Genomic DNA, 6,000 nt, shown 5'->3' with positions numbered 1-6,000 from the left:
GTGTGGTTTATTTGGTCTTTCTAAAGCAAAGCCTCCTCAGCTACGCGCCACCACCATGGCCACCTTCTCTACACTTCGTCCCTCGTTCTGGTCCCTAAAACGCCACCAGGAGTCGCCCTTTGCCCGCGGAAGTGGGCCAGACCAATAACTCCTCCGGACCGGGGCGGGCTGCCCCTTGGCGCAGGGCTATGGAGTGTGTTCCAGTTCCCCTCTTGGGGTCAGTTCTCTGCAACGCCCACCCGGAGCCCCCTATCCCCGGCCGGCCGTCTCCTGCTCGACCCGACCAGGGCAGCTACAAGTTTGGCCCGGGCTGCTCGGTCTCTCGCCGCTCCTCTGCCCAGGTACCTAGGCCCCGGTTGCCAGCGAAAGCCCCCGCCAGCGAGCTGAGACACTGGCGACCGCAGCCCCGAAGGGACGCCCCCTCCCCGGCCCGCCGCTTGCGGGGCTGCAGCAGTTCCCTCCTTGCCCGCCGGGCGGCGCCCCAGTGCCTCTCCGCGCGCCTCCCGCGCTGCCCGCTCCCGGCTCGCTCGCAGCCGGACACAGACTCTGCCTTCGGCTGCTGGCGGATCGAGCTGGAGCCACCGCCGCTGCTGCGGAAGAAGAAAAAAAAAAAAAAAAAAAAAAAAAAAGGAAAACAACAGCCCGGCCGCGGGCCGAGCAGCGTCGGGTCCCCGGCTCGGCGCCCGGAGTGCGGAGCCGCCCAGGTAAGGGCAGCGGCCCCCGCGCCGCCCCCGGCCCGCGCCCTGCGCTGTCCCCAGCGCCCCCCGGGGCTGCGCCGCACCCCGACTTCTGACGTCTCCGCCGCTCGCTCCCTCCGGGCCGCGGCCCGCACCCTGCCTGGCCCCGCTCCCGCCTCCAGCTGCCCAGTCCCCTGCACTCCGATGCCTGCGTCCCCCAATTCTCCACCTAGACCCCGCCACCCTGCCCCGTACTTCCTCTAGTCTCGCTCGCTCCCCAACTGCTTCCCCCTGCGCAACCTCTCCCCGGTTCCGACCCTCCCGCTGTGATCCTCCTTCTTCCCAGTTCAACTACCAGCCCAGCCTCTGCCCCCTGCAGGGATGACGGCCCCTTCCCGACACCGGCGATTCTCCCCTGCCTCGTCACCCTCGGCTTTTCCTGCGGGCCGCTCTTCCGTGCCACAGTTCCCGGTTAGACCAGCCCGACTCTCGAGCCCCCTTCCGTCTTCCCCCTTTGCCATCTGTCTTGACCGCCCCTGCCCGGGCCCTGGACTCCGGCCACCACCACACCCCCAACCCTGAACGCCGTCTTGCTTTGGGCCAAGCCAACGTCCTATCAGAAATGACCCTCCTTCCTGCGACTAATGGGCCTCTTAGCCATCCCACCCTAGTTCACCCGAGTGGGAAGTGAGGGAGAAACTCTGGAGACCTGCATTGGGCGCTGGAGGGGGAAGGGGCTAGGTGGAGGGGGAGGGGAGCTCAGGAGATGTTCTTCAGTGAGGACCCGGCAGTGCCTAAGTGGCTCCGACCTGACTGGGGGTTGAGGGCGCTCTGGTGACGGCTGGGACGGGGGTTCATCCAAGGCGCCAAGAGCACCTGTGCCTCCCTCCCCCGGCTCCCTGGAGCTGAGGAAAGTGAGGGAGGAGGTGGAGCCTGGGGAGAGTTGGCCCAGGGCTTTGGGTTGGGGGGAAGGCGCGACCAAGGGGATTTTAGAAAAGGCCCTCAAGCCAGGCTCGCTGGCAGTGGCCGGGCCATGCAGGCTGAGCTGGTCCCCGCCTGGACCTTGGGCTGTATGGTTCTTGGCATCTGTACTTGATGCTGCCATCTTCCTCCTGGTGCTGTTGTCTGGTGATGCCACGCGGTGCCACCTCCCTGCCTCCCTCCAGTGGCTCTTCTGGGCATGTCTCCCAGGGGCCTGGGTTGTCTGGAAACAGGAGGGGAACTCTGGCTGGGCCTGGCCACTGTTTCTGGCAAGTAGGCATCTCTTAAAGACCAGAACAGGAGGGCTAAGGATTGGCCAAGAGGGTTGAGCCCTGCCAGGGACAAAGAGAACTACCCTCTCTTTGGCTCCCACCACTGGTAGTAGTGACCCTTCCTGGAGCACCTGGCTAGCCTTGCATCCCCTGGGATGGGGCTGCAGGGGTGTGGCTTGGAAGGGAGCAACCCTGCCCTGCCTTAGTCCTGGAATGTCCTAGTGGTGGCAAGGGGCTGAAGAGGTGGGCTCTGTTCCAGCTCCGCCAGGGAAGGAAGCCCCTGGAATTCCACGGGGCATCCTCAGGCTGGCTTTATTTGCAGAAGCAGCGGCTCATGCCTCATCGTTAATCAGGTTTATTATTTTCCTCACTGGCTGGATGTGTTCCTCAAGGTCGTGACCCTTTAGAGAGTTAATCTAATACGCACACGTTACAGTGACTGGCTTTGTTTAATTTTCCAGATTATATTCATTTCTTGTGGCCTGGGCTTGCCCACCAGTTTTGCGCTTGTCTCTCCAGCTCCGTCCCCCATGTCTGACTGAACCTGTCACTTGAGACCTGGCGGCAGGGCTAGTTCTAGGAGTGGAGAGAAAGCAGCAGATCTGATGGGGGATGTGTGTGAGTTTTGATGTTTTCCCCACCCTCTCCTCTAGACGTCTCAGTCATTAGCTGAAGCTTTCCCAGCTCCGAAAGTTTGTTCTAAAGCTCTTGCTTTCCAATCTGGCTTCCTTTAGGATGCAGAGGGAACTTTTGAATGCTCCAGAGAAGTGGATTCTTCTCTCCTAGACGCGGGAGATCTTGGGGAGCTCCGCTGCTCCCTGGGGACCTGGTGAAATGGAAAGGCCAGGAGGAGGCTAGAGTGGTTGACGAGGAGGGTGGCTTTGTGCTGTGCCTGGGAAGAGAGCACTCTTGTGCTGCCTCAGAGAACTCATCCCTTCTGAGTGGCAGACTTCTGCAGGCCTCTGAGTGCAGCACACGGGGCCCACTTCAGCCTCAGCAGCGTTAAGCGTTTGCGGTGTCTGCCGACAGCCCCCAGGGAAAAGGCCTATGGGTTGACCCACAGGAACCGAGGTGTGGAGATTTACATGTTTCCCAGACTCTGGTTTGCAGCACCGCGCTCTTGGGCAAGTTCTTCCTGTTGCCTTGTTCTTAGCTGCTCTGGAAGCCCCCCACCCCAGCATATGCTCTTTCTCTTCGCCCTTTTGTTAATACTCTCTCCGGCATCAGCATCGCTGACCACTTGGGCTTCCCACAGTGGGGCTCTCACAGATTGCTCCATCTCCAGAGCCCTTAGCACGGAGGACTTTGCTTGGAACCGAAGGCCCTCGGTATACGGGTCCCAGCGTCTTGTCATGCCATAGCCTCTGGAGTGAACTGCCTGCCCCTCAGCACAGGCGCCTCGTGTTCTTGTTCATGCCCTTCCTCCTTTCTGCTCTGCACAACCTCTTGAACAGCCTTCATGGAGCAGCTAGAACCTTCCATAGCACGGAAGGACAGATGCTCCAGCTGTTATCCTGAAACACCTGAGTTCCTAGTCCCACATCATTCCCTGTGTGACCTTGGCTGAGCCGCCTCACCTCTCTAAGCCTGACTTTCCACCCCTGTAAAAGGATAGTCTCCGCTTCAGAGTCCTGACACCATGGGACGTGAGGACACAGGGCTGTGATTTGTCATGAGCTCAGGTGGGAATCTAGGGTGTATTCCCTGCGTGGCCCCTCCTCCACTTTCTCTTGGTGGGTTGGGTCAGCTCTTAGCCCTGCCTGGTATTGAAAGTGATCTGCCTTGTAAGTGTCCCCACCCAGACAGTGACTCCCTTGAGGGGCAAAGCCTTTGCCTGACACCTGTTCCCTTTCTCCATCCTCCAGCAGAGCGGCCCTGCCCTTCAGCCCCCGTTACCTGGCTCTGTTCATAGTGTGGACGTAAGAACTGAATGCTACTTGATTATAACATTCTGCTATGTAAAATAGAGGACACCTAATGTTGAACAAATCCAACACGAAAAACAGGATTATACCACAGAACCAGGCTGCCTCAATTCTGGGAAGGAAGGAAGAAATCAATTTAATATTGTATTAGCTGAGAACTTCCCTGTTTCGCTCAATCACCCAGCTGCCCTGTGAGTTAGATCTGAGCGTTTGGGTCTTTACAAATGAGGGCTGAGGTCCCAGGGGGCTTTACGATGTTCCGTCCTCTGTCCTGTGACATGAACCAGTGGCAGCTTCAGACGCCAGCTTCCTCCCTACACTTGAGCAACATTTACTTCCAAAAGCAGGAGTAGCTGAACAGCTCCATTGACTTCCTGCAGCCCTGGGGTTCTGGAAGAGTCCCTTCATGCGGGGCTCCATCCACCTTTCTTTCCACCCATATAGTATCTGGGTAGAAAGCGGTCCAGGTACCTGTCCTGGCTGAAAATGACAGCTTGATTGTGAGTGTGTAGAAATGTGTGAAGCTATGTGCACATGAGTGCAGGCTGGAGCCTACAGGGGGCTCAGACATAGGAGAGCTTCACTGTAAGGAGACTGAGCAGGAACCCTGCAGGCAGAGCAAGGGGAGAGAGAACAGAGCCAGCGGGCAGACTGGACGGGGCTGGTGGAGAAGGTGTGGCTGTTGGAGGAGCTGTGGAGACTTTAAATCCGAGAAGTCCTTGAACTCCAGAGGGAAAAAAGACTCAGGTGATCGCAGCAGGCCTGGGGGAGTTGTTGAAGATTCTTGGGCAGAGAGTGTTATGCTGAAAAGGGGGTTGAGGGCTAAGCGGGGGTGATAGCAACAGGAAGGGGGAACTTGAGTGACATTTCCAAGGCGCAGCAGTACGTGCGGACAGATTGGTAACAGCAGATGAAGGAGCAGGAAGTGTTGGGATAACTTTGAGATTTCTAGCCCGGGAGCCCGGAGAGAAGGGTGATGCAGCTTTTAGAAATAAGAAAGCCAGAAGGGACCAGCTTTGCCCAGACTGTGTGGAGCATTTGGGGACTGGGTTGGGTGGCCCGTGGAGTTCCTGGATAGCTAGCAGCTGAGCAGTCCAGGGCAGAGCTGGGCCTTGAGTGTGTGTTGTCAGGGAACTGTCACATAGCAGGGGACTGTCATATAGCAGGTTCAATGCCGGGATCTCACCCTCCCTCCTCCTGCCAATTCTGCTGCCTCCCTTCATGACCCATGGACCCCGTGTCCCGCGCTAGCTCATCTCAGTATCTGTCACTCCCTGGAACCAGGTGGAGTTTCTGTCTGTGCAGGCAGGAGTCACTATATCTTCGCTCACTGAGATGTCCCTAAGTGTGACAGACCAGGTACAAGTGAATATTTGTCCTGCTTAAGGGGCTTCAGCTCCGGCTGATTCACTGTTTGCCACAGAGAAGAATGCATGGGCTGTGGTGCTGAGGCTTCGATACTTGGGCCACACTTCCTGACTTTCGATTTTCCTCTTATTTGTCACCAGTCAGAGGGTCTTGGTTTGTGCAGACAGCAACCCCAAGGACTGCCAGACCCCCATACTGGCAGCCCTCAGGTTTTACTCCTGAGTTTGAGGCTGTATCTAATGGCTGGAGTAGAAAGCCTGTGAGAAGTCCACCCTGCCACTGTGAGCCCTGTAAGCCCTCCTCCTCTCTAGCCGGTCCCCCTCCTCATCTGTGTCTCGGGAAGCAGTTTTCTCAGTGGGAGAAGGAAGACCAGACAGCTATGACATTGTCCTTCAGGCTGTGTTTAGAATCCTGTGTGGTGTTTTGGCTATGGAGAGACTGATAAGGAAGTTGGGGTCCCCCTAGGGTCACCCAGAGCATCTAGGGGAAGGAGGATTGCTAGGGATTGGTAGAGGACCTCTCACAGCCCCACCCCAGCCCTTCATCTGGAGGAAGTAAGGAGAAGCCCACCTCTCAAGACTGGGGAGTCTAGTGCTGGCCTGAGACTAGGTGGCTAGCAGTAAATACATGTTTAGAATAGGAGTTTAAGGGCTGGCGTTAAAGAGGAGGATTTAATAGAATGAGAAATCAATAGCCCGGAGGAGGTTAAGATGTGTAAGTGAGAGGCCGGCTGTAGGGCACACTTAATAAAAAAGAAAAGTTTCAGATGATGGGAAG

At 57.4% G+C, this 6,000-nt stretch overlaps 1 protein-coding gene across 1 annotated transcript in view; it reads left to right on the top strand.

Annotated features, from left to right (window-relative positions):
* Window positions 1-585: 585 nt before the first annotated feature.
* Grik4 (glutamate ionotropic receptor kainate type subunit 4) overlaps window positions 586-6,000 on the top strand; it is a 425,572-nt gene continuing 420,157 nt past the window's right edge. Inside the window, exon 1 of the mRNA XM_050120125.1 lies at window positions 586-704. The gene's annotated coding sequence lies outside the window, so the exon portion shown is untranslated. The remainder of the gene's footprint in view (window positions 705-6,000) is intronic.

This window comes from Alexandromys fortis, unplaced genomic scaffold, assembly GCF_014885135.2.
Source record: "Alexandromys fortis isolate MF-2015 unplaced genomic scaffold, M_Fortis_MF-2015_v1.1 scaffold_190, whole genome shotgun sequence".
NCBI classification, from domain to species: Eukaryota; Metazoa; Chordata; class Mammalia; order Rodentia; family Cricetidae; genus Alexandromys; species Alexandromys fortis.
Note: the sequence above shows the minus strand (reverse complement) of the source record. Positions and strands in the feature narration are given on the sequence as shown.